Here is an 11216-nt window from a genome sequence, read left to right as displayed (position 1 = left end):
ATAAACGGGTTTTCGGGTTGACCCGGCAACCCGTCGGGTCAACCCGAACCCGACCCGTTTTTGCAAACGGGTCGGTTTTCCGGACCCGAACCCGACCCGTTTCGGGTTCGGGTCAACCCAAACCCGAAAATTCCGGGTCGGGTTCGGGTCGGGTTTTCGGGTCGGGTCCAATATTGACAGGTCTAATAGTTGTGATGAAACAACAAAAGAGATCGATCGGCTGAGCTAGTTCGAAAACCATACTGCAGTAAATAGGAGGAAAATGTGGAAAACCACTGTCTAGGCGCTTGTTTGAGGCCATATATAGACTTTTTCAATAGACAAACATGATGAGAAAATTGTTGATCAACAAAGCCCGATGGTTGCTTCATATAAACAATTTCTTGTAATGGTCCATAAAGGAAAGCATTATAGATGTCTGATTGAAGAATGGGCCAACTATTTGTGACAGCAATGGTTAAAAGAAATCTAATGGTGGGAAATTTTACAACAGGACTGAAGGTTTCACTGTAATCAAGACCATACTCTTGTTTGAAACCTTGAGCAATAATGTGTGCCTTGTATCGAGCAACTGAACCATTGGAATGAAATTTGATCTTAAACAGCCACTTGCAGCCCAAAATGTTCATATATGGAGTTGGAGGGACAAGGGCCCACGTTTCTTGCTTTTGAAGCGTCTCTAATTTTGTACTCATGGCCTCTCTCTAGACCAAATGCTGACTAGCTTGAGTAAAATTGGTGGGATTTATAGGTATGACAATCAATTGCAGGTCAAGGATTTGCCTGGGCTTGAGATGCCCTGTTTGAGCTCTAGTAACCATAAAATGTTTGGGTTGTGATATTTGTGGAGAAAATATGGAAGCCTCAAAGATGGGAGAGGCGGAGTAAGAACTGGATGTGGCTAGAGACTGTTCAGGAGATAACTCTTGTAGAGTGGCAGAAGGAGAATTTAATGAAGTATCTGGGGTGGTGTTCGGGAGAATGGTGGATACAGGAACAAAGGTAGATGGTGGAATATATGCAGTAGTGGTTGAAGAAGTGGGAGTTATGGATGTAGAGGGTTGTTTTAGAGGGAAAATATGCTCATGAAAATGGACATGCCTGGAGATGTAGACTCTGTTTGAGGTGATGTCAAGGCATTTATAGCCTTTTGCTTGAGCAGCATAACCAAGAAATATACAAGGCATGGAACGTGGAGAAAATTTGTGAGATAATTGAGTAGGAAACCAAGGATAACAGAGGCAGCCAAACACTAAGACAATCATATGTAGGAGATTGATTATATAGGATTTCATAAGGAGAGACATTATTGGTAATGACAGAAGGTAAACGATTAATTAGATAAACAGCGGTGAAGAGTGTATCAACCCAAAATGTGGAAGGAATATTTGCGTTAAAAAGTAAGGCTCGCATTGTCTCAAGGAAATGTCTATGCTTGCGTTCAACAACCCCATTCTGTTGGGGTGTTTAAGGACAAGTAATTTGGTGTTGTATACCACATTTATTTAAGTGATTTTGAAAGGTTTTATTCACATATTCACCGCCTCCATCAGTACGAAGAATTTTGATGGGAGTTTGAAACTGTTTTTCCAAAAGATGTTGAAAATGTATAAATTTAGAGAATACATCAGATTTGTTGTGCAGCGGATAAACCCATGAATAACGACTATAATCATCAATAAAAACAACATAAAACTGATATGATTGCATTGATAAAGAAGGAGAGGGACCCCATATACATCACTATGAATAAGCTCTAAGAATTATTTAGAGGTAAAAGTAGATACAAAGAAGGATAATCTAGTACATTTAGCTTTGGCACAAGCATTACAATGACTAGATGCTATACTAATACTAGTAGGTAAAGCATTAGATAGAAAACGTAGTGTGGAAGCCGAAGGATGCCCAAGTCACTAATGCCAGATGTCCGGTGAGGAAGAGGTAGCGAGCAATGCAGAAGTGGATTTGACTGAGGATAGATGATTAGAAAGCTTAATTGGGTAGATACCATGATGATTGGGTCCGTGGAGAAGTAGCTTGTTGGTCCGGGAATCCTTGATAGTAAAGCCATTAGCATCAAGTAACACAAAACAAGAATTATCATTGGTAAGTTTATGAATGGAAAGTAAATTGTGAGATAAGTTGGGAACATGAAGGATATTAGGTAACTGAAGCTTACGATATGAGGTGGGAAGAAAACCTTGACTGGTGTTAGCTATGGGAAGTTGCTGTCCATTTCCCACTTGAACCTGAGAGGTTCCATTGTAAGGTTGTATATTTTGCAATTGAGCCTGATTTGTAGTAAGATGTTCTGTTGCACTAGAATCTAAAAACCAATCATCATTTTGTGTTGTATATGTGGCAACATAAGCTTGCAGTGTTGAATTGTAAGAGGAATCATGCTTATGCCAACGTACAGTTAATGGCTGAATGCCCAAATTTTCCACATATATGGCAGTCAATGAGTGGATGGGTTCTGCGACCACCACGAACATAACCTGAATGACCGGATATAGAATGACCTGCACCATGTCATGAAGATTAACGACCACAATTGTAAGAGGCTCATACACGAGCTGTACCTCGAGTTGCTGTGAGTGCATAATTTGAGTCAGTCACAGGAGTTGCTGAATTCTCTCGACTGGTGTTGGATGAAATATGTAATTTTTCACTGCAAAGTAATGCATAAAATTCATCCAGTGAAATGGGTTGCAGTTGATTGTGAATCACAGCTTTAAAGGACTGGTAGGTTGCAGGTAGTCCATTAAGGGTATAGAGAATAATGTCTTCAGTGTCAATGGAGGATCCTGCAGCAGCTATGGCGTCAACCTTAGCTTTAATATCAGTAAGATACTGAAACATTATTTTATCCCTAAGTTGAAGTTGATGCAACTCATTCTTTAATTGAAGCAGTCTGGATCGGTGTGCAGACTTTAGGCGAAGTTCAAGCGTTGTCTAAATTTGATGTGTGAAGTCCAAATTGAGGATATACGATAATAAGGATGCAGAGACAGTAGAGTAAATAGCTAAAGTTAAATGTTGATCAAAAAGCATCCAGGTTGTAAACAGATGATTTATACGGACAGATCCATCTGGAGCAAGAAGTTATTTTGAAGGTTTTGCAGTGGTACCTGTTAAGTATCCTTCATAGTTGTTAGCTGCGAACAACTTTAGAAGTTGAGATTTTCCATATTAGATGATTATCGGTGTTCAGCTGCACCGTTACCATGGTCTTTACATTGGCCATGAAGAATTTGAGCTGGGGAGGTATGGAGATAGTTTCTGATGCAGGTGAAGCATCTGAAGCACCTATTGTAAAATCCCCTCCAAAGCTGATTTTTTTGAGTGCAGTTAGTCCGTAAGATCTGGCCTTAGTCCCGTACGAACTGAAGAAAATTGTGAAGAAATCTGTCAATTTCGTCTGTACGAACCTGGAAGGGTCGGGACGATCCGTCTGGACGAAATTTGTCTAGAGAGCAAGTCGTCCGGACACTATTTAATTTCGTCTGGACGAAATTCTGCCAGAGGGCAAATCATCCCGGGACGAAATTGGATCGTCCGGGACGATCAGTGTTAATAAATATCCGATAGAGATATTTTGGATTCATTTGAAGAGAGAGAAAGAGAAATCAGGAGAGAGAAAGAGAAGGAAGAGAAGGAAAAGCTTGGTTTCGGAGGCCGCGGAGCGATTTTCGTCCGTCGTCGTTGTTAGAAGATTTGTTCGTCTTGCAGTAAAGACTCCGAATCCTATTTCTGATTTCGAAGATTTCGAGTTTTGATAATTCTGTGCTCAGTTTTGTGTTTCCGTTACCGAATAATGCGCATAATTTTGTATTGACGAAAGTTTTACCGCACAACTTTTGATATGTTCCCAAGATGCTTATTCTGCACGATTTGAGTATTTTATGTAAAGTTTCTACCAGTTATTTTGAGTTCTGTGCGATTTTTATCGAATAGAAAATTATCTGGTTGTTGAAAAATAGTGCTTCAGTACAAGTAAAGCTTTGTAATGTTGTTTTCTTCGATTTATGATAATTTGGTAAAGTTCCGAATCTGTGATTTCTGTGTAAATTCTCTGATCAGATTATGTACTTTTGTACTTTTGATTTTTGTACAGTCATGGCTTTTCTGTTCTGTCTTTCTTTCTGTTGAAAGCCATGTACTGTTCTGTAGATGATTATTTTGAGGAAATGAAAAGATAGATGTTTTGTTCCGCTGCATTTGATGTTTTTAGTAGCTCTGTTGTTCTGTGTGCTTCTGTTGAGTTAAGAATTTGAAAGATCAGTTCAGTAACCTAATCCAAAGCCAGATCCTGGTTAAGAAAGGTCTCTCGTCGCGATCCGGCTCGGGCGGGATCCGTCCCCGTCGGGTCGGGTCGTGACAGATACTATGGGCATGGATACTATTGATTCATTGATATTGACTCATTGATACTATCGCTTTATTGATACACCGTATTGAACTGCTGTATGTGATTCATTGACTGATATGGATAGGTTTTACTGTATTGATTTGATTTCAATTGTTCTTACGATGTATTGGTTTGATTGTTTTATATGATTCCTTACCGATTGATAATATTGACCAAAGATGATTGATTTGATTGATTCGATATTGATTTAATTAATTTAACTGATATCGAGACGATGATTTTCCTCTATCGATTTGATCGAGATTTCATTGGATCCTTACGAGATTTATCGTATGTACTGATTTATTGAGCTTTACGGATTTCTTCATGCTGTTTAACGATTCTTCTACTGCTGACTACGGATTTTATTAATTGTGCATTGACTACTGATTTTCGTATCTGCATAGATTCACTGATCATGTGCAAGTGACTGTTATGGATTTGATTGACTGGCATGCATATTATTTCCGTACCGTGCTTTGATTTCAGTTGTAGGTATTGGGTGACCTACTGGGCTTTTTGAAGCTCATTATATGTGGTTAACAATTTCAGGTCCGAGCAAGGGAGCAAGAAATGATGGTTGATCAGGACTGTCGACGAATCCTTTCACTATGGATGCCTGGGGCATCACATCTATCGGCGAAGAGGTAGAAGACATTGCCATTGAAGAGTGAGCTACCTAGCGCTCTGATACCATGAAGATTGAACGACTTCACTAGCACAAACAATTAAACACAAGAACAGAGGAGGAAAAAGATAGCAATGGAAAGAACTGTAGCATTTCTCTATTTTTCATAACAATACACGCAACAGTGCTACAATATAAATCAAATAGTTAGTTAGATTCCAATGGCTCAGATGATGCAGTAGTAATCGAACGGTGATCAGCGGTCCATAAAAGGAGGTGGAGCAGCCATGAACAATAAGTGAGCCGACTTATATATAAGGTCAAGTGAGTATCAGGTTTCCTTATCAATACACGAACAATTTAGGTTCCAACACATAAGTTGTCTATTAAACAAATGAAAACTAGTATACAACCAACAATGCCATGTCCAAAACATAAATGAACAAAATAATGACAAAAATAGTAATTAAGAATTAGCTTTGAAAAAAATACATTTTTTTAATGGGATTAACAAACTCTTCACAATCAAACAACTTTACATTTGGATGAAAATATATGAAAAAAAAAAAAAGAAAAACCTCAAACCAAAAGTCTTTTCTTATTTATTCACTATTTGTTGTTGGCCCTTCTATTTTAGGAGAAGATACGATGGGTGACACCTTCACACTATCATCGATGACAACATCAGTGAGCCCCACTTCTCCCTTCAACTTCCTCTCAGCAATTTGTCTCTTGGTCGACTTATAGTATAATGCTTGTAATACTAATTGAGTTATGGAAAATAATAGGCCAAGAACATTGGGAATCTGCAACAAAAAATTAAAGTCATTATAAAAATTACTTAAGTAGTTTTCTCGATCATATTATTCAACATTGCATGATCAAATAGTGCTTTAATGAAAAAAAAAAAATGAAGTGAGAGATTTCATTTACTGTAATGTATAGATCAAAGCGGATAAGAGCATAGATGGTCCAACAAAGCCCATTAAGAAATGAAGCAACCGATAAGGAGAGAGGCATGTACTCCACGCTCTTTGTTTGGATAACCATTTTCTGCATCACATAAAATAACACTACAACATCAGTAAAAATTCATGCATTTCCATGCAATTAATATTTATGTATGTGCACGAGCTGATCTACGTACCATGACGGAGAGAGGAGCGAGATACATTATGATGCAGAAGATGACACATAAGATACCGACAACAAGAGAGCGGTGTTCATGCGTGTGAAAAACGATGAGCACAATAACAGCGACAATGGCAACAAATACCAAGTCACCTAGGAAGAGAAGCATGGCCTTAAATCGCTTCGGCCCATTAGAGAAGACTAGGTAGAGGATGACATAACAAATCTCTATGGCAGCCCCAGCACAATTTATGGTGAGAACTAGAGTACTGTTTGGGTGCACAATAGGTAGCCCATATAACATCCACAACATACAATTTAAAAGCGTCGCTACATACGGTATAACTGAGAACTCATCTACTGATTTTTTCTTCCATATCCTAATAAATGTTGGCCTAAATCCAAAAGAGTATTAAAATTCAATAATAATCATATAAAATCGAAAAAAAATATGATAATAATAATTAAAAAAATTAAGATAGTATTATTTTCTTGATAATTAAAAAGAAAGGATTAGCTGCTCAAGTTTCTAGCTAGACCCAATTTTGAAAAATTATGTGATGCCATGACTTACAATGGAGAGAGGAAGAGCCCTAAAGCAATGACATTGCCGACTATTCCGACGATAGTGCGTAAAGTGCCCGCAGAAATCATATTTGTGGATCTTTAAAAGAAGAGGAGAAGGAAAGAAAATGAAGAGAGAGATTAAGAGAGATGATTGATTAGTGGATATTGCAGATTAAGGAGGATATTAATTGAGCTTTTATAATGGATGGAATTTTTAATTTACCTCTCTCTCTCTGAAGCTGAAATTTTATAATTTTTTACGCAGCGTTGAACCAAAAATGTTAAGAAGTAGTTTCTCTGTTTAAAGACTCTTGTTGAGCTTTTTGTAGTTTATTATATTGCGTATATACGTTTGCGTTAGTCACACGGGCATGAGTCTTGTTTATAATTTATATTAAATGAAATGGTCTCAGCCGTTGAATTTGTTTGGGCGTGTACAATTTATGTATTTATGCTCTAAAATCTGACGGCCATTCGGTGAGTGAATAAAATAATAGACTTCCCATGATTATCAAGCTGCCAAATTACTTAAATAATATATCATATTGGTTTTTTTTTACATTTAAAATTCTTGATGTTTAATTGCTTGCATGAATGGTTTTTTTTTCCAAGTATGAAATTCTGAAAAAAAAAAAGCACACACACAATCAAATTTTTAATTATTTATGTTAGGTTTACTTAATTATTTTGATAATATATTTTTCTGTCATAATCTCAAGCATATAAGATCTTCGAGCATCATCTACGAGTTTTTTAATGCATTTTGCAATTTACTACTTGCAAACGAACTGACCATGTCACCATCTATGTCGTGTCTTGTATTCACTTATAGTCTATATATATGTGTATTTGTAACATATTATCATTGTTAGAATACAACTATTTCTCTTTCTCTTCTTTATGTTTTGCTCTGTTCGTTTGCCCTTCTCCGTTTCTTACATAGTATCACAGATTTGCCATGGGAGATCAAGAATCGGCGGCATCCCTCCCATCCTCTTCCTCCACTATCTAACTTCTCTTTCTAATCTTGTTATTCCCCCACCTCTAAAATTCTTGATTTCAAACATCAAGAATCTCGTTCCCACTCCGCTTACCTCCGAAACGTACGCGATCTGGCATCTTCAACTGCTCCAGCACTTTACGGCGAATGGTTTTGCCGGACACTTAACGGGCGAAACTCCAACTCCAGTTGATACCGCTAGCTCCGATTACAATCTATGGCGCTTGATCAACAACAACATCATTTCTGCACTTTTCTCAACCATCTCTCCTTCGATTCTTTCGTATGTGCTTTCCTCAAACACCACTCACGATATCTAGTCGGTTCTTGAACGCCGATTGCATCCCACTAACCGTTCTCGAGTTATCCAACTCAAGAATGAACTTCCAAAATTTATTATGTATCTCCTTCTTTTGTTTGTACGTCATGTAATGTGGCCAAAAGCTACACATTACCATTCAATAAAAGTGGGATTGTTTCATCTTAACATTTTAATTTGATTCACTCAGACGTTTGGGGTCCCGCCCCTCACTAATCTTTAACTGGGTTCAAATATTATGTTGTGTTCAACTACAATTTTACTCATTTTTTCTGGCTTTATCTAATGCATTCTAAACATGAAACTATTATGAAATTTTAGCACTTTTGCACCCTTATTCGGAACCACTTCCATACCACCTCGCTTCTTTCGATCTGATGGGGGTGGTGAATTTACGAGTAACACCTTCAAAAACTTCCTTTATGAACAAGGAATCACTCATCAAATCAGCTGCCCTCATACTCCAGAACAAAATGACACTGTCGAACGCAAACACATGCATCTTCTAAATCTTACTCGTACTCTCTTACATGCTTCTAATCTTCCCAACAAATTCTGGGCTGAAGAAATAACCACAACAAATTATCTTGTAAATCGTCTTCCTTCAAAAATCATTTCTCTTCAGACTCCATATCAACTACTTCACGGAAAGCCCCCAACATATTCCCATCTTCGAATTTTTGGGTGTCTTTGCTTTCCTTGGCTGCAACCATACGCCTTCGACAAACTATTTCCTAGCTCTCAGGAATGCATTTTCATAGGTACTCATTGGTTCATAAAGGATATCAGAGTTACAACATGATCACTGGTAAAACTCATATCTCTCGACATGTCATGTTCCACGAAAATATCTTTCCTTTCAAATCTTCCCAAATCAGTTATGTGTACTCTTCTTTGGTTAACAACTCCTATACATCACCTTCACTTCTTATCCCTTCCTCCATTCCCACCACTATGCTTGAACCAACCAGCAGGCCTATCATGGTTCCTTCTATACCTGATACCAACTTATCGAGTTCTCTCTCCCCCCACACCCTCTCATATTAATCATATTTCCACTTATATCAGTATCCTGAATTCCTCCACATACATTTCTACTCACCCTATGCAAACTCATCTTAAATCAGGTATTTCCAAACCCAAACACATTTTCACTCTCTCAGCCACCACTAAATCTGCTATAACTCCCATAACTACTCCAAAGCTGTCAAACTCCAACACTGGCGTATTGTCATGTTTGAGGAGTTTCAAGCTCTCAATGTCAAGGCACCTGGTGTCTTGGGCTTCCTCCTCCCAACAAACCCATTCTTCGTTGTAAATGGACATTTAAAACAAAATGTCTCCCTAATGGTCAAGTACATCGATACAAAGCTCATCTTGTGGCTTAAGGATACAATCAACAACTGGGCATCAATTACACAGAAATCTTTATAAGTCCCGTCACCAAAATGCCAACAATTTGTGTTCTCCTCAATTTAGCATTTCACCGTAACTGACCAATGCTTCAATTGGATGTGTCCAACACCTTCCTCCATGGAGATCTTCCTAACGATGTTTATATGCGACAGCCTCCTGGATTTTTGGATGGTCAATCTACACACCTGGTTTGCAAACTTCAAAAATCTATATATGGTATCAAACGAGCACCTCTGTAATGGCTTCAGAAGTTTAACAACTTTCTTCTCAACCTTGGCTTTCGGTTCAGTCGTTCCGACCCTTATTTACTTCTATTTCAATGCAACGATAATCAAATTTACATACTAATTTACGTTGATGACATTCTTGTCATAGGAAACGATCAACTAAAAATTCAATTTTATCTCAATAAACTGCAGTCTCAATTTGCTCTTAAACAACTTGGTCAAATTTCTTTATTCCTTGGCATACAGGTTCTTCATACAAATTTAGGCTTTTTTCTCAATCAGACTCACTACGCCACAAAGCTGTTATAATCTATAGGATTTGCATACTCTAAGCCAGCACTAACCCCTATCACACCGAAGACCATCCATTGCTCTAGCTCTATTCAACCTTTTACCGATCCTAAACTCTACCTCTGACTCATTGGCTCACTGCAATACCTATTGATCACTCGACCATACATTGCTTTCTCCACTAATTATATCTGCCAACATATGCAAGCTCCAACCAATCAAGACTTTCAAGCACTCAAACGTCTCCTACGCTACATCAAATGCACTATTACCTTTGGTATTCCTCTCACCATAGGCAATCTTCAGCTCAGAGCTTATACTGATACGGGCTGGGCATCAGACACAAGTAACTAAAAATTGATTTATGGTTTCTGCACATTCATGGGCAATAACCTCATATCTTGGTCCGTCAAAAAGCAAGTTATAGTTGTCAAATCATCTATTGAAGCTGAGTATCGATTGCTCTCATCGACTACTTTGAATGTACTATGGCTTCGTCGTCTTGTTCAAGACTTCAGATCCACCAACACTCTCCAACAGTTGTTCACTGCGATAATATCTCCGCTATTGCTCTGGCTAAAAACCTAGTTTTTCATGCAAGAACAAAACACATTGATATTGATTATCACTTCATTCATCAACATTTTAACTCCGACGAAATCAACATCGTTCACATAAATTCTATAGATCAAATAGCTGACATTATCACCAAACCTTTTTCTCTAGCTCGCTTCATTGACCTACGACTCAAACTAGCTATTCAACTGATGAATGCTTAGTTTGAAGGGACATGTTAACAAACTATCCACATCACCAACTATGTCGTGTCTTGTATTCATTATAGTCTATATATATGTGTATTTATAACATGTTATCATTATTAGAATACAACTATTTCTCTTTCTCTTCTTTTTGTTTTGCTCTATCTGTCTGCCCTTCTCCGTTTCTTACACTACTTATAAGGGTAGCTAGATAAATTTCTTCTTAAAGCCTTAGATAAATCATTTTTCTATGGGTAGTTAATTTGATGTTAGTTTGTGAATCTATCCATCTTTATACTTCAGGTAGAATGGTATTGTAAGTGCACTGATGGCACTTGAAAATCGATAGGGATGTTAAGCCCTTATGAACTAGTCCTAAGGCTAACCAATAGGGGGTGAATTGGTATTTTAAAAACTCTTTCGATCAAAACACAATCTTAAAATAAAAACCAAGATTCACCATAG

The sequence above is a fragment of the Dendrobium catenatum genome, unplaced genomic scaffold (assembly GCF_001605985.2).
Source record: "Dendrobium catenatum unplaced genomic scaffold, ASM160598v2 fragScaff_scaffold_1679, whole genome shotgun sequence".
Lineage (NCBI taxonomy): Eukaryota > Viridiplantae > Streptophyta > Magnoliopsida > Asparagales > Orchidaceae > Dendrobium > Dendrobium catenatum.
This window is presented reverse-complemented; position numbering follows the sequence as displayed.